The following is a 25,691-nucleotide window of genomic DNA, read 5'->3' as shown; positions in this document are numbered from 1 at the left end:
TTGGGTGTTAGCATTTTATGTTAGCTAGCTAGAGATTGTTAATGAAATTTCTTTGGTCGCGAGGTCTCGAGTTGGTCTGATGTCATGCATTATAACTGTGAGATTTAGTGAGTAACTCATTTCTTATAACTGTTGCTAGCTCTCATGTTTGTTTATGTTAGTATTTTTAGGTCACAAGCTAGCGAATAGATAGTTTATGGTTAAGTTTTATGGTTATCACCAGCTCGCGAGGTTAAATGTCTGAAGACGTGATCAAGCCGTGAGCTTGTGAGTGAAGTGCTAGTGGTTAAGAGATAAACACTTTTATGTTGGCGAGTACGCGACAAGGGTTAAATTTATCGCTATCTCCAAGTCGCTGCGGTGACGAGGACTTAACATTTTGAGGTTGAGAATTGGTGAGTGGTGGTTCAGTTGCCCTCAGTCGCTAGATCTCGAGGCTATGAAGGCTCAACATTTTCAGCTTCTGAGCTAGAGATAGAGTCGTAAGGGCTTGTCACTAGGTCATGAGATTTTCTAATGGGCAGTCTTTCAGGTAGAGAGTTGTTGACTCTGTGCCACGTGTTTGAATGACTTGACTAGGACTATTGAGGTGCCAATATATTTTTTTTATGTTTTGGAAAAAGGTTGAAATCGCCAATATATTTTTTTTATCATTTGAAAATAGCTTGAAATCACCAATATTTTTTTTTTATGGTTTGAAAATAGATTGAAATCATCAATTGGAAAAAGGTTGAAATCATCAATATATTTTTTTAATGGTCTGAAAATAGCTTGAAATCGCCAATATTTTTTTTTATTGTTTGAAAATAGGTTGAAATCACCAATATTTTTTTTTTATGGTTTGAAAATACATTAAAATCGCCAATTTTTATTTTTTTTGGTCTGAGGTTGAAATCGCCAATGCAAATATTTTTTCTAGTTTTAAAAACATTACAATTCGCCCATGCAAATATTTTTTTGATTTTAAAAAAATTACAATTTGCCAGGATTTTTCACAAACTTTTGAGTGATCACGAATGATTCGCCAATGGAGATTATTATTTTTTCTCCGTAAACCACAAAATTTCGCCAGTAAAATTAATATTTTCCTCGGCAATTATACACCTTTCACTGGGTTTTAACACCTTGTCCGAGGGGGGGGGGGGGCAGTTTCTTAAAGTTTTCCCTGGAAGCATTTCGAGGGTAAGCATTTTTTAGTTTTTTTTGTTTTTTAAATGTATTAATAGTAAAATATTAATTTTTTTGTTTTTTTCATTAAAAAAATTGTATAGTTTATTTGATTCTTAATAATATTTTAGCTTTAATTTTTTTAAATGTTTAATAATATATTAGCTTTTAACATTTAAATGGTTGATTTTTTTAGTTGTTAATTAGTTAAATAAATTTGACATACACATTCACAAACACACAACACCTTAGGACAAGATTACTTAAGTACTTAAATGGTTAATTACTTAAATAAATGTGACATACACATACATACATACACCTTAGGACACCTGAACACATACTAGAACAACTGAAGACTCTATTAAACCATGAATGATCCTTGAATACATGTTAAAACATATTTTGACTCAAACTAGCATCCTCACATGTATAACTTATAATACCCCATATGACACAATAAGACCCCTTAAGATCTATGCTAACTATAATGACCTCTTATGATTGTAATGAAGCATTATAATACCTTAATAGATAATATCGTATGACTCATAATGATCCCTTAAGACCCAATTTGACCCCATAGGACCCAATAGTGTCATAAGGGTTCATGTGTGGTCCTAAGGTGTTACGCCTTATGACCCCTTAGGAGCACATATCACCTATTGTAACATCCTAGTTTATATAGCATACCCCTTATGACCCAATAGCATGCACATCATACACACTAGGATGTTATAAGGGGTCATATGTGGCGCTAAGGGATCACACAACACATGTGTGACCCCTTAGCACCACATATGATCCCTTATAGCATCCTAGTGTGTATAATGTACCCCTTAGGAGCATGTGTGACCCCTTAGCACCACATATGACCCCTTATAGCATCCTAGTGTGTATAATGTACCCCTTACGACCCCTTTTCATCCTATAAGACTTAATAGTGTCCTAAGGGGCCATATGTGGTCCTAAGGAGTCACACATGTTATAACACATGTGTGACCCCTTAGGAGCATGTTGGCATTATGTGAACCGACATGTGGACATGATGACATTGTATGTTGTCACTGATGTCAATATGCTGAAGATGAGAGAACCGGTATGTTACCAAGAACTGGTATATGTGAGAATCAGTATAACACTATGAACTAACATTTGTGTCAAAGTGAAGCGGTGTGTTTCTTTAAGGTGAACCGACATGTGATTATGGGAATCGGCACATGGAAGCTTTGTATGACTATCGGTTGGTAGTCTCAACTTCAGGGTTTTCGGTTGAAGTTCCTCAAGCCTGTGTGACTCAATCGATGACCTTGTGTGATGAGTTAGCATTGTAACGAAGAACAAATCATGTTGCCACATCAGCCTTGTGCGCGTGAAGGATCTTGCATGAAGGAGATTGTTCCTATCTACCTTGGGTATGTGCAAAGTTTGTAAACGGTGATAACGTGTGATGGGTTATCGGCCGCCATGAAATCAGTAGAAAACAAACAATGGAGAACGTCTTGAGTTTGGATCAAGACTGTTGCATTTAATGCAGTATGCTCAATGGTCAGGATTGAACCATTTGAATTCCTTAACCTAACAGGTTTAGGGTTTAGGGTTTATGCTACTGACCTATCTGTTTCCTACAAGGTCAATGTTGTGTTTCTTTCTGAGGTTGTTGGCAAAAGTTGTGTGTGTGTATCCAAGATAAAAGATACGTGATTCTTGCCAGACCAGAGGAGAGAAGTGATACCTGTAGAGTGTAAGTGCAGAAGGTGAAGAGGAGCTAAAGCGGATCTGCATTGGCATTGAGTGCTGTTACCAAATCATTGTAATACCTGTTGATCTCTAACCACTTCAACCGTTGAGAAATCCCTTAATAGGGTAGCTTTAACTGGCTTGATGTAAATCCTTTAACAGGGTGACTCAAAACCATTGAGTTCTTGAAATCCTCTAACAAGGTAACCTTTAACAGGGTTTAACCCTAAACCAGGTATTCTAGCCATCCCTTAACCGGACGATCCCTAACAGGATTGGTTCCTAACAGAACCTATTGTATTAGTCTTTAACCGGACAAGGCTCCAAATAGAGTGGACTTCTATGTTGGCAATATTACAAAGATATTGAGAAGGTTGTTGATGATTATGGACATAATTGATTAAAGTTGTTTTACTATCTTGATATTATTATTTTGTCATTGATGTCAAGAAATTGATTTTCTAATTCAGTATGATGTTGCCATATCTTAAGAAATATGATATGAAGATTATAAAGAAGTCGGTAAAGACACAGGAAAGGATATGATGAATAAGGGGATAATTTATTCAATGGGCAACTCTACCGAGTTAGACAATGATGAGATCTTGATGTTTTAGATTGTTTTAACATCATACATATGTTGGAAAATGTAAAGGTTAATACTATACTATGTTATCAAGCAAAGAACCTAGTCGGTAAACCCTAAGCAACCTATTCGGTAAACCCTAAGGTTATCGCAGTCGGTTAATGAAGACAGAATGTCTACCGAGTGAAGTTTAGTATTCATCGAGTTGTAACCGAGCTATAACAGAATGCATTAAATGTTTACATGTGATATTTGGTGAAAGATGCTAATGAGCTAGAGCGGATCAATGATTGGCAAGCCGTAAAAGAAGTTTTTTAAATGAATCTAAGGCAATGGAAAGTCGGCAAGAAGATCTATAGCTCAGATTGAACCGCATTACCCTAACACAAGTTCCAAGGTGATTGTGCAAGTTCCAAGGTGGGGTCAAACATTTTCAGATCGAAAGATACAATGAACCTGGACAAGATTGAAGATCTAATGGCTATGATTGATCATGGGAAATGTGATCAAGGAGATTAAGCAGTTAGAAGATTGTTTATAAATAAGGAACTGTTGATAAATAATGTATGCGGGCAAGTGTATGCATAGGGATGCTACATAGTGATTACCAAGCACAGAAGCTTGAAGACCTATTAGAATAATAGAGTATTGATGCCCAATAGATAGACAAGATTAGTTCTATTTCTAGATTGTAATAACAAATAGGAATCAGCTTTAACATTTTAGATGTGAAGTTGCAGATAGATTGTATTACTGTTATTTTGTGAAAGTGATAGGAAATCTCTTAACCGAGTGGACTTAACAGTCTTATATGTAAATCATCTAACAAGGTGACATTCTGATTGAGTGTTTGAAATCCTTTGACAAGGTCACGTCTAACAAAGTGAAGATCCTAACAGGTCTGAGGGAAATCCCTTAACCGGGTCAGATCTAGCAATGTGTTTGTAATCTTTAACAGGGTTTGCTTTTAACCAAGCATACTCTAGAAGAGTATATTTCTTAGTTGGTCCAAAATCCCATAGTGGTTTTTCCCTATTTGGGTTTCCACTTTAAATCTAGTGTTATGAGGTTTATATTGTTCATATGCTTTTGAGTTTGCATGTTTGATAGTTTTTTATTATATGACTAATATATGTTACCATGGTTGATTCTGATATTTTTATGGATGATTAAGTTTGTATGATTCACCCCCCCCCTCTCATCTTGTTGGCTATTGGATCTGTACTTATATTAAGTATTAGAAATATCAATTGGTATCAGAGATTTGGACTCTGAAAGGAAAGTTTAAAGGCACTTGAGTTAAAGATCCAAAGATGTATAAGAGGGATGAACCTAAGCTGAATAAGTCAACTTTCTCTACATGGCAGAAAAGGATGAAGCTACATCTATCAGGAGTTGGAGAATATGCTATATACTATCTGGAGAATGATTTTGTTGCACCGAGAACCTATCCATTGACTATGGAAGCGATAAAGGCGAAGCAAGAACATATTCAAGCAATGATTGAAATAACATCTGCATTGACCGATTCTGAGTTTAATGATCTAGAAGGCTGCAATGATGCAAAGGCAATGTGGACTAAGCTCATAGCTGTATATGGAGGAGATGAAAATGTTCAAAGAGCAAAAGTTGATAGTCTAAGAGGACAACTTGAATCTATGAGGATGAATGAAGGTGAGAACATAACCCAGTACAGTACAAGACTAAAGGAGATTGTAAATCAAATCAAAGGAGTAGGAGGAACTATTGAAGAAAAGGATGTGATAAGTAAGTTGTTAAGAACCCTTTTACCTGCCTATGCAATCCGAGTCTCTGCAATCAATGAATTGAGGTCTGTACCTAATATGCCAGTTTCCTTGGATGCTACTATTGGTAAGCTACATGCATTTGAGTTAAGTAATTTTGATAACAGTGGGTCATCGGTAAATAAAGTTGAATCTGCATTTAGTTCTTTTCATCTAAATGAATCTAATGATTACAATGAAAGAAAGTATAAGTACTCTGAAGGAGATCACAGTGGAGCAAGTGAAATATTTCAGAAGAACATGGAGGAGGTACACAAACTGTATGAAGAAATCAGAAAGCAAGAAGAGTTTGAAGCACTATTGGCCAAAAGGTTACCAAGAGGCAAAGGTAAGTATAAAGGAAAACTACCTTTGAAATGTTTCAATTGTGATAAGATTGGACATATGGCTTCTAACTGTCCTGACAAAGATTTCACTAAAAAGAGAGATTACCGAGATGACAGACAAAAAGATAATCATTACAGAGGACACCGAGACTTCAGAAGAAGAAAGACATGCTTAATTGCTAATGAGGAATCTGAAGATGATAAATCAGATGAGACTGATACAGAGGAAGTTGTTTATGTGGCTATCAAGGATGGATTAGATGAAGAAAGGTATGAAGAAAAAGCCCTAATATCTCACATAAACACTAATGATTCTTGGATTATAGATAGTGGATGTTCACATCATATGACAGGAGATAAACACAAATTTGTTATGTTAGAAGATTATGATGGAGGATATGTTAGATTTGGTGATGATGCACCATGTCCTGTAAGAGGTAAAGGATCCATAACACTTCTTGATAAAGCAAGATGCAATGATGTTTATTGGGTTGAAGGTTTGAAATACAATTTGTTGAGTGTAGCACAGCTAAACAACATAGGTTACCGAATAGAATTTCAGAAAGGAATTGTCAAAGTTCATGACAAGAATGGAAAGTTAGCTGCTACTGGGACACAAACAAAAGGTAATACATTTCACCTTCACTCAACTCACAATAAGTGTTTGCATGCAAACATTGATAATACCTGGTTATGGCATAAAAGGTTTTGTCATGTTAATTTTGATAATCTGATCAAGATAAGCAAGAAGCATAGAGTAAGAGGTCTACCGAGTCTTGAAAAACCTGAGAATGCTATGTGTCAAGGATGCCAGATGGGTAAGATGACAAGATCTAGCTTTACAAGTAAGTCCTACACTTCTAAGGAAATTTTAGATCTTGTGCACACTGATCTTTGTGGTTCTATGAAAGTTCAAAGTTATTATGGTGATAAGTATTTCATATTATTTGTGGATGACTATTCAAGGATGATGTCAGTAATGTTTTTAAAAGAAAAATTAGAATCTTTTCAAATGTTTAAGTGGTACAAGGCTAGAATTGATAATGAAACAAGAAGACAACTGAAATGTCTTAGATCAGATAGAGGAGGAGAGTTCACATCTAATGAGTTCAACCTATTTTGCAATGATCATGGTATTAAAAGCCAAGTCTCTGCACCGATAACTCCACAATAGAATGGAATAGCTGAAAGAAGAAATAGATCTATTGTGGATTGTACTAGAACACTGATGATTGAGAAGAAGGTTCCACAAACATTTTGGAGAGAAGCAATAAGCATAGCTGTTTACACCTTGAACCGAGTTCAATTGAAGAAAGGTACTTTGAAGACACCTTATGAAATCTGCTATGGGAAGCAACCTAATGTAAGTTATTTTAAGATCTTTGGAAGTAAATGCTATGTTCATAAAGATGATAGAAATGGCAAGTTTGATCAAAAAAGTGAAGAAGGAACATTTCTAGGATACTCTTCTAGAAGCAAAGCATTTAAATGTTTGATAAAATCATCTAACAAAATAGTAGAAAGTGCAAATGTGAAAATTGATGAATTTGCAGAAAGAACTGATGAAAGGAATTCCAAAGAACCGGAAGACTATGATGAATTTGTCTATGTGCAACCGAGAAGTCCTACCGAGATAACTGTTGAAGAAAATGAAGAAAATATCTAGTTACCGAGTGATGAAGAAGATCATACAGAGCCTACCGAGCCTGTATTAGCCAAGTATGTTAGAAGACACCATGCACCAAGTCAGACTATAGGAGATAAGGATGATCCAGTGATGACAAGGAACAAACTGAGACAAAACACATGTTTGATATCTGAATTTGAACCGAGAATAGTGAAAGAGGCATTTAGCAGTGAAGATTGGATAAATGCTATGACTGAAAAGATTGATCAAATCAAGAAGAATGACACATGGACATTGGTCCCAAGACCGAAGGACAAAAATGTAATCGGTACAAAGTGGATCTTTAGAAACAAGCTAAATGAGAAAGGTGAGGTCATTCGGAACAAAGCAAGATTGGTTTGCAAAGGTTATGCCCAAGAAGAAGGAATTGATTATGGTGAGACTTTTGCACCTGTTGCTAGACTTGAAGGAGTTAGAACATTGTTGGCATATGCTGCTTTCAAGAACTTCAAGGTATATCAAATGGATGCCAAATCTGCATTTTTGAATGGAATATTAGAAGAAGAAGTTTTCATTGAACAACCTGAAGTATTTGTTGATGACAATAATAAAGATCAGGTATGTAAATTGAACAAAGCTTTATATGGTCTGAAACAAGCACCTAGAGCATGGTATGAAAGATTGCACTCTTATTTGATTAAGATTGGTTTTATAAGGACAAGTGAGAACAACAACATGTACATGAAGAGCGATGAAAATGAAATACTAATCTCAGCCATATTTGTTGATGATATTATTTTTTGTGGAAATGACTCTTTATGCAAGAACTTTGGAAATGAAATGAGCAAAGAATTTGAGATGTCATTAATCGGTGAGATAAAGTATTTTATAGGCTTATAGATACTGCAAATGAAATATGAGATTTTCATTACTCAATCCAAATACATAAAGGAAATCTTGAGGAAATTTGGAATGCAGGATTCACAGCCAGTAAGTACTCCCATGACTACCAACTATAAACTATCAAAGAATGATGAATCTGCATCTGTTGATGAGACACTCTACCGATCCATGATTGGAAAACTACAATATGTTGTTTACAGTAGGCCAGATATAGCACATGCAGTAGGTATTGTTGCAAGATTCTCTGCAGATCCTAAGGAAATACACATGACAACAATCAAAAGAATTTTCAGATACTTGAAAGGCACTAGAGATTATGGCTTAGTATATCAGAAACGAAATGATTTTGATCTAAAAGTTTATACTGATGCTGATTGGGCTGACAACATTGATGACAGAAAAAGCACAAGTGGAGGAGCTTTCTTCTTAGGAGAAAGACTAGTGAGTTGGCTTAGCAAGAAACAAGGATGTGTTTCTCAGTCAACCGTCGAAGCTGAATATGTTGCAGGAACACTGAATTGTACCAACATTGCATGGATCAAACAACTGTTGGAAGGTATAAATGAAAAATTTACCGAGCCAGTAACTATATTCTGTGACAATACTAGTGCCATTAATATTTCAAAGAACCCTGTTATGCATTGTAAGACAAAGCACATCTCTATCAAATATCATTATCTTAGAGAAGAAGCTTAAGAGAAGAAAGTGGTGTTGGAATATGTCAACACAAAGGAGCAAATAACTGATATCTTCACCAAGCCACTACCAAAGGACACTTTTGAATATCTCAGAAGTAAGCTAGGGGTCCTACCCCTATCTTTTACTCACTAACCGAGTTCAGTGAAAGCATCACTTCGATGACTCTATTGAATATCTTTTGGGGAGCTGATGCTGGAGTGATACACTTTAGAATGTTTTTCTGAAAGTGTACAAGAAATAATACTGGGATAAAACAGAAAATGATACAGGGAACAAAAATTGTAAACAAATGCTTTGACTGAGACTCAGTTGATACATAATAGTAGGAAATAACTTCTTACAGAAAGAAATTATGTTTTAGTTCTATTCTTTTTGGCATTGTTGTCAAAGGGGGAGAAGACCAAGAAGGAGAAGACCTACCTAGGGGGAGAAGACCAAGAAGGAGAAGATCTACCAAAAGGGGAGAAGACTTGAGAAGACTGAGAGAAGACTACAGATTGAAATAAAGACTGAAAATAGAAGAGAAGTCTGATGTATGGGGGAGAGCATTTCAAAATTTCAGAATCATAGCAATCCAAATTTTTTAAAGGTCAAATCAATTGGTTTTGCCATCAATGCCAAAGGGGGAGATTGTTGGCAATATTACAAGGATATTGAGAAGGTTTTTGATGATTATGGACATAACTGATTAAAGATGTTTTATTATCTTGATATTATTATTTTGTCATTGATGTCAAGAAATTGATTTTCTAATTCAGTATGATGTTGCCATATCTTAAGAAATATGATATGAAGATTATAAAGAAGTCGGTAAAGACGCAGGAAAGAATATGATGAATAAGGGGATAAGTTATTTAATGGGCAACTCTACTGAGTCAGACAATGATGAGATCTTGATGTTTTAGATTGTTTTAACATCATACATATGTTGTAAAATGTAAAGGTTAATACTATACTATGTTATCAAGCAAAGAACCTAGTCGGTAAAACCTAAGGTTATCGCAGTCGGTTAATGAAGACAGAATGTCTACTGAGTGAAGTTTAGTATTCACCAAGTTGTAACCGAGTTATAATCGAATGCATTAAATGTTTACATGTGATATTTAATGAAAGATGTTGATGAGCTGGAGTGGATCAATGATTGGCAAGCCGTAAAAGAAGTTTGTTAAACGAATCTAAGGCAATGAAAAGTTGACAAGAAGATCTATAGCTCAGATTGAACCGCATTACCCTAACACAAGTTCCAAGGTGATTGTGCAAGTTCCAAGGTGGGGTAAAACGCTTTCAGATTGAAAGATACAATGAACCTGGACAAGATTGAAGATCTGATGGCTATGATTGATCATGGGAAATGTGATCAAGGAGATTAAGCGGTTAGAAGATTGTTTATAAATAAGGAACTGTTGATAAACAATGTATGCGGGCAAGTGTATGCACAGGGATGCTACATAGTGATTACCAAGCATAGAAGCTTGAAGACCTGTTAGAATAACAGAGTATTGATGCCCAGTAGATAGACAAGATTAGTTCTATGTCTAGATTGTATTAAACAAAAAGGAATCTTCTTTAGCATTTCAAATGTGAAGTTGCTGATAGATTGTATTACTTTTATTTTGTGAAAGTGACAGGAAATCTCTTAACCGAGTGGACTTAACAGTCTTATATGTAAATCCTCTAACAAGGTGACATTCTGATTGAGTGTTTGAAATCCTTTGACAAGGTCACTTCTAACAAAGTGAAGATCCTAACAGATCTGAGGGAAATCCCTTAACCGGGTCACATCTAGCAATGTGTTTGTAATCTTTAACAGGATTTGCTTTTAACTGAGCATACTCTAGAAGAGTATATCTCTTAGTGGGTCCGAAATCCCACAGTGGTTTTTCCCTATTTGGGTTTCTATGTTAAATCTGGTGTTATGAGGTTTATATTGTTCATATGCTTTTGAGTTTGCATGTTTGACAGTTTTTGATTATATGACTGATATATTTTACTGTGGTTGAATCTGATGTTTTTATGGATGATTAAGTTTGTATGATTCACCCCCACCCCTCTCATCTTGTTGGCTATTGGATCTATACTTATATTAAGTATCAGAACTATCATTCTAAAGAGTTCAAAAAAAAGCTTGTGGGTATTCATCCCCACCATGGTTTTTCCCAGTTGGGTTTCCACGTGAAAAATCTGTGTGTCATGTGTGGTGATATTCTTGTGATGGTTTGAGTAATGTGTGTCCAAAGGTAAATCATGTTGATCTAGTTCTTTATATATCTTTTGATGATAGATTACCTATTCATACACTAGGATGAAATTAAAATGAAGTATTAGATTGAATGAGAAGATAAGTGTCAACCGGTTTATGCTTGTCTCAGTTATTCTAGGTTTTGCCGGTTGTACTCTATTTAAGACCGGTGTTACTGCTTGTTTGTCAAAGCATAGTGTTTGCTGACAAACCGGTTTAAGTTTGTGTTTTTGTCTATATTGATTCACTCCCTCCCTCTCAGTACCAGTTTGGTACTATCCATTCATCATTGAGTTATCAATTGGTATAAGTGCATCCTCTAGGTCCTCTGTGTTATAAGCTTAACTGCTTAAGGTAAAGATCCCAGTCAAATGATTAAGAGAGAAGGTCCAAAGTTCAATAGAGAAAATTTCAGTATATGGAAAGACAGGATGAAGATATACATAAGAAGCATGGGTTCTCAACACTGGAGTTATGTTGAGAATGCCTATGTTGCTCCTACCGGTACTCTCACCGATGACCATAAGAGAGAGATACAGGAGAATGGGCAAGTCATGGAAGCCCTAATTAGTAGTTTATCTGACATTGAGTTTATTAATGTCCAAGATAAGTTAAATCCCAAAGATGTATGGGATACTCTTGAAAATATCTATGGCAGTGATGAACATGTAAAACAAGCTAAGGAAGAAAGACTTAGAGGGAAGTTTGAAGACATGCAGATGGTTGAAGGTGAGACCATTCAACAATATGGAATAAGAATCAAAACTATTGTCAGAGATATCAAGAGTGTAGGTGGTAAAATGGAAGATTCCACTATGGTAATCAAAGTCCTGAGATCCCTATTGCCGGTCTATGCAATAAGGGTTGCTACTATTCAGGAGGTGAGATCAATAGACAAGACTAAGGTATCCCTAGAATCCATCATTGCAAAGTTGATAGCCTATTAGCTAAATAGTTTTGATGGCAGTGTTCAAAAGACTGAATCAACTTTTAAAGCTTCTTGTGTACCATCCAGAAAAGTTAAAGAAGCTAGCACCGGTGGTGAACCAAGATAGAGAAGAGAAATGGATGATGAGGAGATTTTGATGGCATTTGAATCTCTCCTTGCCAGGAAACTTCCTAAAGTAACCAAAAAATACAGAGGTAAGCTTCCTTTGAAATTCTTTTCTTGTAACTGGATAGGACATATTGATGTAAACTGTCCTAATAGCGACAACAAGGACAAACTGGAAAGGTTCAAGAAATTCAAAGGAGGAAACCGGAGAAACTGTTTTGTGGAAGTTGATGAAGGTGTCATAGATGAGGAATCAAAGGATGAAGAAAATGAAAATATTGTGTTTGTTGCTGTCAGGGAAGATGTGTCAGACAAGAAGGCTCTTGTCTCCCAGTTTGATAATTCCAATGAGTGGATCATTGATAGTGGCTGTTCTCACCATATGACTAGTGACTGTAGCAAGTTTCTATCCTTGGAAGAGTATGATGGTGGTGTGGTTCGCTTTGGTAATGATGCACCATGTATGGTCAAAGGCAGAGGGTCCATCTCTCTGAATGGAAAGAGTAGTGCTTACAAAGTGTATTGGGTTGATGGTCTTAGACACAACCTTCTAAGTGTTGCCCAGCTGAATGATAGTGGTCTCACTCTAGAATTCAAGAATGGAGTTTGCAGAATCAAAGGAAAGAATGGTGAATTGGTGGCCACTAGCATGCAGACCAAAGGTAACCTATTTCAGCTAAATGCAAATATAAGTACATGTCTTATGGCTAAATTTGATGATAGTTGGATATGGCATAGGAGACTCTGCCATGTAAACTTTGATAACATTATGAAGGCCAATAAGATCAAGGCAGTTAGAGGGTTGTCGGAGCTAAGAAAACTAGAAAATACATTGTGCAAAGAGTGTCAATTGGGGAAAATGTCTTCCTCAACCTTTAAAGGTAAACCTTTTGCTACTGACAATTTGCTTGATCTTGTGCATACTGATTTGTGTGGTCCTATGAAAACTAGGAGTGTGCAGGGTGATAGGTACTTCATGATTCTCACTGATGACTGCTCAAGAATGATGTGTGTCACATTCTTGAAAGATAAGTCTGAAGCCTTTGTAAAATTCAAAGCTTTCAGAGCATTAGTGGAGAAGGAAAGCGACAAAAGGATCAAGTGCCTGAGAACTGATCAAGGAGGGGAATTCACTTTTGGTGAATTGAACAAGTACTGTGAAGAACATGGCATCAAGAGGCAACTATCTGCCCCCTGGACTCCACAATAGAATGGCCTAGCAGAGAGGAATAACCGGATTGTGGTTGAAGTAGCTAGAACTATGTTGATTCAAGGAAAAGTCACTCACACCTTTTGGAGAGAAGCGGTGAGCACTGCAGTCTACACAATGAACCGGGTGCTCATTAAGAAAGGCAAGGATAAAACTCCTTATGAGTATTAGACCAGTAAGACACCCGTGGTTAGCTACTTTAGAGTGTTTCGTAGCAAATGTTACATCAAGAGGAGTGAACACCAGAGCAAATTTGATGCGAAATGTGATGAGGGAATATTCCTAGGGTATTCCACCAAGAGCAAAGATTTCAAGTGTTTCAATAATAGGACTCAGAGAATTATGGAAAGCATCAATGTAAGAGTTGATGAAACCTTTGAGAAAACTGAGGAAATCGGTAGTGAGCAAGCGGTAAATGAACTACTTGTAACCTTCTAGGAACCGGTTGTCAGTCAACCGAGTACCAGTAACTGTGTTCCTACACCGGTAGATGTAGATGATGATACTGATGTAGATGAGGATGAAGAAGAAAAGCAAGAGGAATCTATCAAGACCATTCCTTGGTATGTCAAGCTGAATCATGATCTTAAGCAGATCATAGGAGATAAGGATGCAGGAATCCTTACAAGAAGAAAGGTCAGAGAAAACTGATGTATGATCTCTGAATTTGAGTCTAAATCATTCAAAGAGGCACATAAAGATGAAGACTAGATCAAGGCAATGGAAGAGGAACTTGAACAGACAGAGAAAAATGGTACATGGTCTTTGGTACCCAGACTGGAGCATAAAAATGTCATTGGTACCGAATGGGTTTTTAGAAACAAGCTGAATGAGGATGGAACAATGATTAGAAACAAAGCCAGACTAGTGTGCAAAGGATATGCCCAATAAGAAGGAGAAGACTATGGAAAAATGTTTTCTCCTGTAGCCAGATTGGAAGGAGTTTGTATGCTTCTTGCATATGCAGCTTTTAAAGGATTCAAAGTATATCAAATGGATGTAAAATCTGCATTCCTAAATGGTGTACTTGAAGAGGAAGTGTATATAGAGCAGCCAGATGGGTTTTCCCTATCTGAAGATAGTGACATGGTGTGTAGGCTACATAAAGCTTATATGGTCTAAAGCAGGCACCTAGAGCATGGTATGAACACCTGCATTCCCATCTTGTGAAGATTGGATTTGAGAGAACAAGTGAAGATAGCAATATCTACTTGAAGTCTGAAGGAGATCAGATCCTGATCTGTGAGGTATTTGTTGATGACATTATCTTTGGTAGAGATGACAAGATGAGTCATGAGTTTGCAAATGAGATGAAGAAAGAGTTTGAGATGTCACTCATAGGGGAGATTAAGTTCTTCATTGGACTGCAGATCCAACAGATGAAAGATGGAATCTTTATCACTCAGTCCAAGTATGTCAAAGAGGTGTTGAAGACCTTTGTCATGAAAGATAGCAAACCAGTTGGTACACCGATGGTAACCGATTGTAAACTATCCAAAGAGGATGACTCAGCATTGGTTGATGAGAAGGAAAACTGATCAATGATTGGTAAATTGCATTATGTAGTGCATAGCAGACCAGATATTGCACATGCAGTTGGCATTACTGCAAGGTTCTAGACAAGTCCAAGAAAATCCCACTTGGTTGTAGTCAAGTGGATTCTTAGGTATCTGAAAGGAACTATTGACTATGGGTTATGGTATCCATACAATAATGATTTTAACCTGAAAGTGTTCACAGATGCTGATTAGGCTGGTAATGTAGATGACCGAAAGAGCACAACCACTGGTGCATTCTTTCTCGGTGGTAGATTGGTCTCATGGATGGGTAAAAAGTAGAGTTGTATCTCTCAGTCTACAATGGAAGCAGAGTATGTTGCAGCTTTCATGAATTGCACTCAAACAATTGGGATGAAGTATGTATTAAATGGCTTCAAAGTTCCTGTATCTAAATTGGTAAGTATATTTTGTGACAATACTAGTGCAATTAACATCTCCAAGAATCCGGTTTTGCATTCTAGAACCAAGCACTTTGAGCTTAAGTATCATTTCTTGAGGGAAAAAGTTCAGAACAAAGAGATTGCACTAGAACATGTTTCCAGTAAAGAGCAGTTAGCAGACATATTCACCAAGCCTCTCCCAAAGGCTACATTTATGTACTTAAGAGGTGAATTAGGGGTGCTACCCCTTCAGGAGGTGAACTAAAGGTATATGCTCCACATCAGTCAGGTATTACATAGTCAATTTTTTCTTCAGGATTGATGTGTTGAAGGATGCTACTCCTCAAGGGGAGTAGCATAATGGAACAGGGAAGCTTGTGCCTCCACTTTGGCATTGTTGTCAAAGGGGGAGAAGAAGAGAAGCAGAGAAGATATCTGCAGAAATTAGGGGAGAAGATGTGAAGCAGAGAGATATCTTTGTATATTGCCATCAATGCCAAAAGGGGAGATTGTTGGCATTATGTGAACCAACATGTGGACATGATGACATTGCATGTTGTCATTGATGTCAATATGCTGAAGATGAGAGAACTGGTATGTTACCAAGAGCTGGTATATGTGAGAATCGGTATAACACTGTGAACCGGCATTTGTGCCAAAGTGAAGTGGTGTGTTTGTTTAAGGTGAACCGGCATGTGGTTATGGGAACTGACACATGGAAGCTTTGTATGACTACCGGTTGGTAGTCTCAACTTCAGGGTTTCCAGTTGAAGTTCCTCAAGCCTGTGTGACTCAATCGGTGACTTTGTGTGATGAGTTAACATTGTAACAAAGAATAGATCATGTTGCCATGTCAGCCTTGTGCATGTGAAGGATCTTGCATGAAGGAGATTGTTTGTATCTACCTCGGGAATGTGTGAAGTCTGTAAATGGTGATAACGCGTGATGGGTTATCAGCCGCAATGAAATTAGTGGAAAATGAATGATGGAGAACATCTTGAGATTGGATCAAGACTGTTGCATTTAATGCAGTATGCTCAATGGTCAGGATTGAACCGTTTGAATTCCTTAACCTAATAGGTTTAGGGTTTAGGGTTTATGCTACTGACCTATCTGTTTCCTATAAGGTTGATGTTGTGTTTCTTTCTGAGGTTGTTGGCAAAATTTGTGTGTGTGTATCCAAAAGAAGAGATACGTGATTCTTGCCAGACCAGAGGAGAGAAGTGATACCTATAGAGTGTAAATGCAGAAGGTGAAGAGGAGCTAAAGTGGATCTGCATTGGCATTGAGTGTTGTTACCAGATCATTGTAATACCTGTTGATCTCTAACCACTTTAATAGTTGAGAAATCTCTTAACAGGGTAGCTTTAACCAGCTTGCTGTAAAACCTTTAACAAGGTGACTCAAAAGCATTGAGTTCTTGAAATCCTCTAACAAGGTAACCTTTAATAGGGTTTAACCCTTAACTAGGTATTCTAGCCATCCCTTAACCAGGTGATCCCTAACGGGATCAGTTCGTAACAGAACCTATTGTATTAGTCTTTAACCGGACAAGGCTCCTAACAGAGTGAACTTCTAAAGAGTTCAAAAACAAGCTTGTGGGTATTCATCCCCACCGTGGTTTTTCCCAGTTGGGTTTCCACGTGAAAAATATGTGTGTCATGTGTGGTGATATTCTTGTGATGGTTTGAGTAATGTGTGTCTGAAGGTAAATCATGTTGATCTAGCTGTTTATATATCTTTTGATGATAGATTACCTGTTAATACACTAGGATGAAATGGAAATGAAGTATTAGATTGAATGAGAAGATAAGTGTCAACCAGTTTATGCTTGTCTCAGTTATTCTGGGTTTTGTCGGTTGTACTCTGTTTAAGACCGGTGTTACTGCTTGTTTGTTAAAGCACAGTGTCTGCTGACAAACTGGTTTAAGTTTGTGTTTTTGTCTGTACTGATTCACCCCCCCCCTCTCAGTACCGGTTTGGTACTATCCATTCATCATTGAGTTATCAGAGCATTTATGAACCGTTGTAGCATCCTAGTTTATATAAAATACCCCTTATGACCCAATAACATGGATAACCTACATAGTAGGATGTTATAAGGGGTCATATGTGGTCCTAAGGGGTCACACATGTGTTACCCCTTCAGACAACATATGACCTCTTGTAGCATCCTAATGTGTATAATGTACCTCTTAGGACCCAATAGTGTCTTAAGGGGTCATAGGTGGTCCTAAGGGGTAGCACATGTGATCTAACACATGTGCGACCCCTTAGGACCACATATGACCCCTTGCAACATCCTTGTTTATATAATTGTTGTCACGAAGGATGTACCCGCTTCTGCAAAGCAAATAAGTACTAGTGCTTATGCAATCCTGTGCAACATAGATATGAAACTTGAGTTGTGGGTAAACTTAGAAAGAGAAACAAATATTTGGGTTATGGGCCAGATCCCTTTAAAATACCTCCTAAAACTAATGGTGAGTATGGAAAAGAGTAAAGATAGATTAGATTGTCTTAAAACTAAAACTATTCTAGGAGGTGATTCAACAAAACTATGATGATAAAACTGTGATGATTCACAAAAATCTATTAGAAGTTCTTCTTACACAAAATAATTAACTTCCTTCTCACATGAGCATTTCTCAGAAAGGTTAAGTAATTAATAAATTTGTAAGGAAAGTTAATTTTTCAACACATTTACCAAAAATTGCAACACAAACTAAGACCTATGATTCTAAAAGAAGTAATGATGCATGCACACTAAGGAAAATGAAGATTCAAGGTTTCAGATGAAACACAAAAATACTCCTATCAAATTTGTCATGAACAAACACAATTATCAAGGCAAACTTATGAAATTCTACAAGTAAATGGAATCTTACTAAAAACATATCTCTGAAAAAATAAATTGTTGCAAATCTCTTTATATCAATATCTGAGCTACAAATCTCTGAAATTCTCTTAAGGAAAGAGAAAAGCAAAGGAAAGAACTGAGGAAAAAGCTAACAATATTTCTTCTATATACAATAATAAGGCATGCAACCCTAAAAGAATGAACTGTACTCCTAAAAGGTGAACTCCAGTTTGAAATCTAAGAACAAGGAAAAAGCCTGAAAAGTAGGTACCAAATCTGTATGAAAAGATGCAAAAATATAGCCAAAAAGCCCTCCAATCAATATGCAACTCCAAAAGTCTCTCAAAATAGCTTCAATATGTTGATAACGCTCTCAAACTACCTCTGAGCTATTGCTAAACTGACCCACTGTCCGATGCATGTGTGTATAAGGGGAAAATAGACTAAATATTAAAGTTTCAATAATAACTTAGATTTTAATATTTATTACATATTTGTAACTCATCCCTTATTTTTATATGATAGATATTATAAGTTATTTCATTATACTATCACTTAAATATTTGTTTTATTTTTCAGTTGTGCATGGATGCATAAAAAAAACTTAAGTGCCACTCTTAAATTAATTATTTTATTTAAGTAAATAGAAGTTTCTAAATAAAGATTATAATTGTAGACACCTAAAATTGTCCTGTCTAATTAAATAAATATCTTTATTTATTTAATTATTTTAGCCTAATTCTTCTATTAATTAAATAAATCTTTATTTATTTAATTAATTCATTTATCCTCTTCTAGCCTTATTTCTCATTTAAATAAACACTTTTATTTAATTAAATTATCCTTTTCCTAGATTAAATAAATATCTTATTTGTTTAATTGATCCCACTTCCTCTATTAATTAAATAAATCTTTATTTATTTAATTAATTCATTAACCTTTTCTACCTATGACACATGTCATTCATCTCTTAATTCACACACTACCTACCCTCTCATTATTTTCTTATTTTCTTTACCTACCCTCTAATCATAGCCGACCATTTATCTTTTACACCTCTTAATCTTATCCCTCCATTTCTTATAGTGTCTTCTATACAAGGAGATGCTTCGTTCATTATCAACCCAACGACTAATCAAGCATCCTAGCATTTGAACTTTCATATGCGATCAAGCCTACTTGCAACCACATTTCCGTTCTTTGTTGAGCTCTTGTGCACATATAAAATCTGAGAGCAAATATATCAAGCAAGATCAATGGAGATAGGAAGAATGGAGATTCAAACCCTATTGGACATCTGATGGTATAATCTTTGTGATTTCATTTGATTTGCATTGTCTTAGGTAATCTTCATATGTTATGGTGGATCTTTGTTACTGTTAGGCTAGGGTTTTGTGGTTGAATTCATTTAGTTTTTCAACATTGTTTTATCCATTTTCACCATAAACAATAATAATCTTTATATTACCTTTTATTTCACTTCTATTTATATGAATAAAATAATTAATTATTTATTGTTATATTTATTATATTAATAATGGGATGTGCAGATATTTGTTTTTATTATTTGTCATTATTAATAAATAAAATATAATAATAATTGTGTGCTAGAAATGTGGGATCATCCTGCAAATGGAAGAAAACACCTCAAACACACCCATGAAACATTGCATTAGAGTTAGTAATCACAAAAACATGTTAGTGAACCAAAAACTCTCAAAATCGTTCCATGGTCCTCTATTCCTAAAGTTCCTTAAGATTCAAGGTGGCCCTGACTTGGAAGAGCACTTGATCACTTGGATGTCAACCTAGAGAATGAGATTTAAATGATGATTCTAGGATCAAAATGAATGCAACTAAGATCCTCTTGAATGTTGAGATGATGATATGATTGAAAGCCAAGGATGAGAGATAAAAAGCTAGTTATGATCAAGATGGTGAACATGATATGGGGCTAAGTTAATTCCAAATTGAAGATTATGGTGTGCTATTTAAGCTAGATGAAGATGAAAAAGTATGTAATTAATATGCAATTTAGGATAAATGATATAAAACATAATACAATTAAGATAAATGCTATGATGCTAATGCTAGAAGACTTAGATGCTTGAAGATCACAAATGAGCTCCTTGATAACCTACAAAATGATTATAATTTGGATGCACAAGATTGAGATTCTTAGATTGAAGAAATGGATGGTTGAGATGGAGTAATCTCAACAAGGGGTAGGATTGAAAGTTATCAATCCATGAGAGAGATTCAATCCAATCCCAAGTTGACAAATTTCACCTTGAGAGGGCTTGAGAGGATACTAAACAAGTAATCAGGGATAACCTTAAGGAGTGACATCATTGGATAATGTCATTAACTAGGGACATATGTTATTACCCAAGAGGTAAAGTCTTGTGCAATATGGGAAAATGGTTAAAGGAACAACCATCATGGCTAAGGGGTGTGGGCTTGTAAGAGACATTAAATGCCTTTTGAAGAATTTGGAGGCTAACTTGCCTAAAGAGGAAAACCAATAGTGGTTTATGTAAGAGCCTTACATGTCTAGAAGACTCAACAATTTAACTTGTTGAAATAGATAAAGTATTAAATGCATTTTGAAGACTTCCTTCCAAATTTGGAAAAGTGACTCCCCCAAATTTAGGGAAAGGACATGATTAGGAGATCCGATATGATTAGAATGGGATTAGAAGGTTTCTAGAAGGATGATTGTGGAGGCAAGTGGGAGATGTAGGAGATTGCAACTTGCATTTGTAGGATTTTGCAAGTGGGGGGATTTACAAATAGATTTTGATTTATTTAAATACAAAAGAATATTTTAATTAAATATAGATTTAATTAAAAGGGGATAAATGGAGATTTTTAATTAAATGTGAATTTAATTAAATAACTTAGATAGAAGAAGGGGAATATTAATCAAATCTTTAATCTGATTAATGGCCAAAATAGAAGAAAAGGGGATATTAATTAAATGTAGATTTAATTAATAGGTGAATTAATAATGATTGAATAAAATTCATTTAATTAGTTGTGCAAGTTTTAGGTCGCTACAATAATAATACAATAAAATCATGCACTTAGTAAAAAAGAAGGGTTTAAGCCCCCTACGACAATCAAGAGATAGGACATGAAGTCCTAGTGGGAGTTTAAAAGTCAACCACTATACAATTAAAAGCAGCTCTAAAATAAAACAAGCCCATAAAAATCTGGGGGATTTAGGGAATATAGAGTAAAAAGAGCAAAAAACCCTAAAAACATCTTATTTTCAATTTGCATCTTTTAGTCTTCTCGAAGAAAACTCTTTGTCGACATGCAGTCAAGGTTTGAAACCGGATGCATGAGAATTCGAAGCTTCAATTTCTCAGCCTTTAACATGAACTTCCACGAATGTCAAGGGTTGTGATGAATAATCTTCAACCACGGTATGAAGCTTCTCCTCCTTATGTCTTTGTCTCTTTTCTACATGACATGCATTTTAGGGTTTTATCGTATTGACGTTTTTCATTGCATGAAGAGATTTGTCTTAAAAAACCCTAATGAGATTGCATTGTGTTGTTTTATAGCTTTTAGAGACATTATTTCTTATTCATAACTATGGGTTGTATCATGTTGTTTCTTATGAGTCTTAAAGATTGTCTATTACTAGGTCTATTATGGTACACTATGTCTTTATCTCTTTAATGTTCTTGCACCATACCATTGTATGCTCATTGTTGGGCTTTATGATGTTTTGTTACTAATGATACTAAAAATGTAATAATAATATACTCTTTATTTAACTATCATTATTCTTTCAAATGATCTAGCTGATGTCTTTTAAACTTATATTGACAATGATATTGATGTAATAATTTATCAAGAAGGCATTTTAGCTTTTGAGCTAGTTGCCTCCATTACTCTGATAAAGTCTAACATTTTTCTTTTACTATCCTTAGGTCTTCAATGCATCATTGGGGGTAGTGTTTTTATATAATAATCAATCCACTCATGTGCCCTCATGCTAAGTTTTAGTTGTATCAATACCACATCCTTGGCATTGCCACATAACTGATCAACATGAATCTATCGTAATGATTTATGATATATCTTATTATGTTCTAATGTCATCTTCATTTTTGTCACAGTCAAACCCCATTTCTGGACTATATCATCGTATCTTATGAATGAGTATATTGTTCATTAGCTGCAAATGATATCACTATCAATATCCTCATTGGTTTGTACTTGATTCCTTCATGCTTGCTCAATATTCTCTTTATGTGGTTCTAACCTAAGGTATTATGACTGTGATATGAATGACATTTATTTTTTCACTATCCTTATCACTGTAATACCTGATTCTCATGATTCTCATGTATCTATTAGCTATAACTACTAGCATTCCTTTTATCTGGGCTTGATCATGAATGCTCACCATAAACAATTTGGAAATGTATTCCCTATTATAGTTTTATTTCTAGAAGTACTTTGTGAATGATGTTACAGGTATGACTATTTTAATTTCCAATGCACAGGGCCTTTGAAACACAAGCTTATCCTTATGACACACTCTGTATTTATCTAAACAAGAAATTCTGAGACTCCAATATTTCTACAGTCACCTTTATGTCAGTCATCTGTTTATTTTTCTTTGAATGCTCTGTTCATTATTTATCAATCATTCTTGCCTCTTATTTTTTTTGTCATTTGAGTAGGACTATCCTTATACATTGATGCATTGTTCTATTTGACATGATGATACTTTTCTCATGTGATGACTTTATCCACCTACTGATCAAGACACACATTTTTACTCATTGTTGTATGTGTTGACATTGGATGTCAGCTTTAAAATGTCATTGAATGCCAATAGATGGGACCATGGATGCAGCTGTGTTTCATGCTTGGTAGATGATTAATGACACCTTGTGAGTGATGACTAGTATATTGAGCTCAACCCTTGTGGGAGCCCATTTTAACCCACATACTTGATACTTATGAGATGGAAACCTGCCTTATACCTACATAGTGAACAAATAAGTTAGAGAAACAAGAAGCTCATGAAGCTTCTGATTTTTGGACACTTCTTGTCTTTGATTAACTTGTTTCTCTATTCTAATTCTTTCCATTTGTAGTTTGATGTACATGTGTATTAGTAGATTAGTTAGAGAACTTGAGATCTCAAGCTCTAACACCTCTTTCCTTCACCTCTTGTAGGTATTCTAGGAGCGCTAGGAGCATGAAATACATATGTAGTTTTAACTATACATTATTGAAATACATTACATTTTGAAAAGAATTCCTCATTTGTTATTCAAATTTGATAATTGATGAAGTATAAAGATTTTTTTTGTGTGTACCTTTCTTTCATTTGATGTGTAAGGCCGATCATAGGCTTATCAAATTTTGATGATTCAAAATTTAGATAACATTTTGGTGACCTCTCAAGGGTGTTTGCCTGCTAAACATATTAACTCAAACAAGTTGTCTTTAGTCGTATCCATTGGGCACAGTATTGCCCTCTTTCTGAAATTTAGCTCTTTGAAACTCAAACTGAAAATAGAAGACATCAGCAGAAACAAAACTGAAATAAAACAAAGCTCTATAAAAGAGACTGCAAGTTGTGCAAACAACTGCTTATTGAAATAAACTAGCTAAAACGGAAATGAAAGATGTGCAGTAAATGCACTTATTGAAAACAAGAAATATGCAAAAGCACTTATTAGCTGAAAACAGTCCTCAAAAGCAAGGTTTGAGGTGGATCTCGTTAACTCGGATTGGTAGAACTTATCCATTTGGCTTTGAAAGCTGAAATACATTATGTTTTTTCTTCTCAGTGATTATATATGGTCCATCCCACATGGCATAAAAATCGGTATGCCTACCAGGTCTTCTTTTAAGTTTATCCCATTTGAAAACTAAATCACCTTCATTGAAGGTCCTTGCTACTTCCTTTTTTTCAAATGTCTTCTTCATCTGAGAATGATGAATTTCAAGCTTTCTAAAAGCTTCCTTTCTAGTTTCTTCCAACTCCATCAATTGAGCAAGCCTGGTTTCCATTGGCTGCTCCTCTAGCATTTTAAGTTCTTTTATATAACTGAGAGTCAGAAACTCTGTTAATAATGGCAATTTGTCTTCTTTACCATAAACTAGTACATAAGGTGAAAAACTTGTAGCTCTCTTTGGTGTCATCCTATCAACCCATAGGGCTAACTTAAGCTTTTCATGCCATGTTGTCTGATTATGTTGAATGGAATTTTTAATGATCTTAATCAGATTTTTATTGGTTGATTTAGCCTGTCCATTACCCTAGGGGTAATAATTTAATGAAGTACTTAGAAAAACATTGCTCTTAAGAGACCAATCTCATACTTTAAAACTAATAAAGACTAAGGCATTATCCGATATAATTGCATCGGTGGTACCAAACCTGGATACTAGATCTTGATAAAAATTCAGAACAAAATTTTTCATTTTCCTCCTTAAGTGTAAATGCTTCAGTCCATTTGGTAAAATAATTCGTTGCTGTTAGGATCCATTTATGTCCTACACTTGAAAATGGATTAATAGGCCTAATAAAATCTAATCCCCATTTAGAAAATGGTTGTTCTATTTGTATTGGTTGAAGTGGAAAAGCTCCAAGTCTTTGTTTTCCTGCAAAAAGTGATCATTTTTCACATTTTCTTACCCAACTTTGTGTATCTTCAAATATATCTAGCCAGTAGTAACCGAATCTCATGATTTTTAGGGTTGTTGCTCTTGCTGCTAAATGACCTCCTGCAGGTCTATTATGGAATTCTTCTAAACTTCTATCAATTTGATTTGGTTGTTTGCATATGAGCAAAACTCCATGAAAATCTCTTTTATAAAGCACATTATCTATAACAACTTGTAATCTATAATACCTCCTTTTGTACTTGTCCAATCCTTCATGGCAGTCGCCAGTAAGTAAATAATGGATCATTTTTTGGATCCAATCAGGTTTAGAAACTATGTTATCAGTTGTTGCATCCTCTTCTTCATTTGCGAGTATAAGGGAAACTTGTTCTTCTGATTGATGGTTGTTTTATGCATCTTTTCATCTATTCACATAGACCTTTCCCTCTAACCAGTTTTGTAACTTTAATGTCAACATCATACTCCATAACTCTGGTTATCCATCCCGCCCTCTTATCATTTATGTTTTTATTTAGCAAAAAATCCTTAATTGTAGGATGAGCTACTTGTAGAAGAATTTTATTATTGGACAACATGTGTCTGAATTTTTTGAGACTCCTAATAACTGCAAGTTACTACTTTTCTACTATTGAATATCTTATTTCATAGTCCTTCAATATATGGCTGAAAAATGTAATTGGTCGCTCTTGTCCCTCTTCATTTTGCTGACAAAGCACCGTTGAAATGGTATCAACACCTCCAAATGCATATAGTATGAAATCCTTCTCATAATTTGGATTAATCACTGTTGGGGCCGATGCAAGTGCCTCTTTGATATCTGAAAAACTTTTGGTACCTTCCTTGGTCCATTTGAAAACTGTATTCTTTTTA

The sequence above is a fragment of the Cryptomeria japonica genome, chromosome 2 (assembly GCF_030272615.1).
Source record: "Cryptomeria japonica chromosome 2, Sugi_1.0, whole genome shotgun sequence".
Lineage (NCBI taxonomy): Eukaryota > Viridiplantae > Streptophyta > Pinopsida > Cupressales > Cupressaceae > Cryptomeria > Cryptomeria japonica.
The sequence above is the reverse complement of the archived record's forward strand: the minus strand, read 5'-3'. Positions refer to the sequence as shown.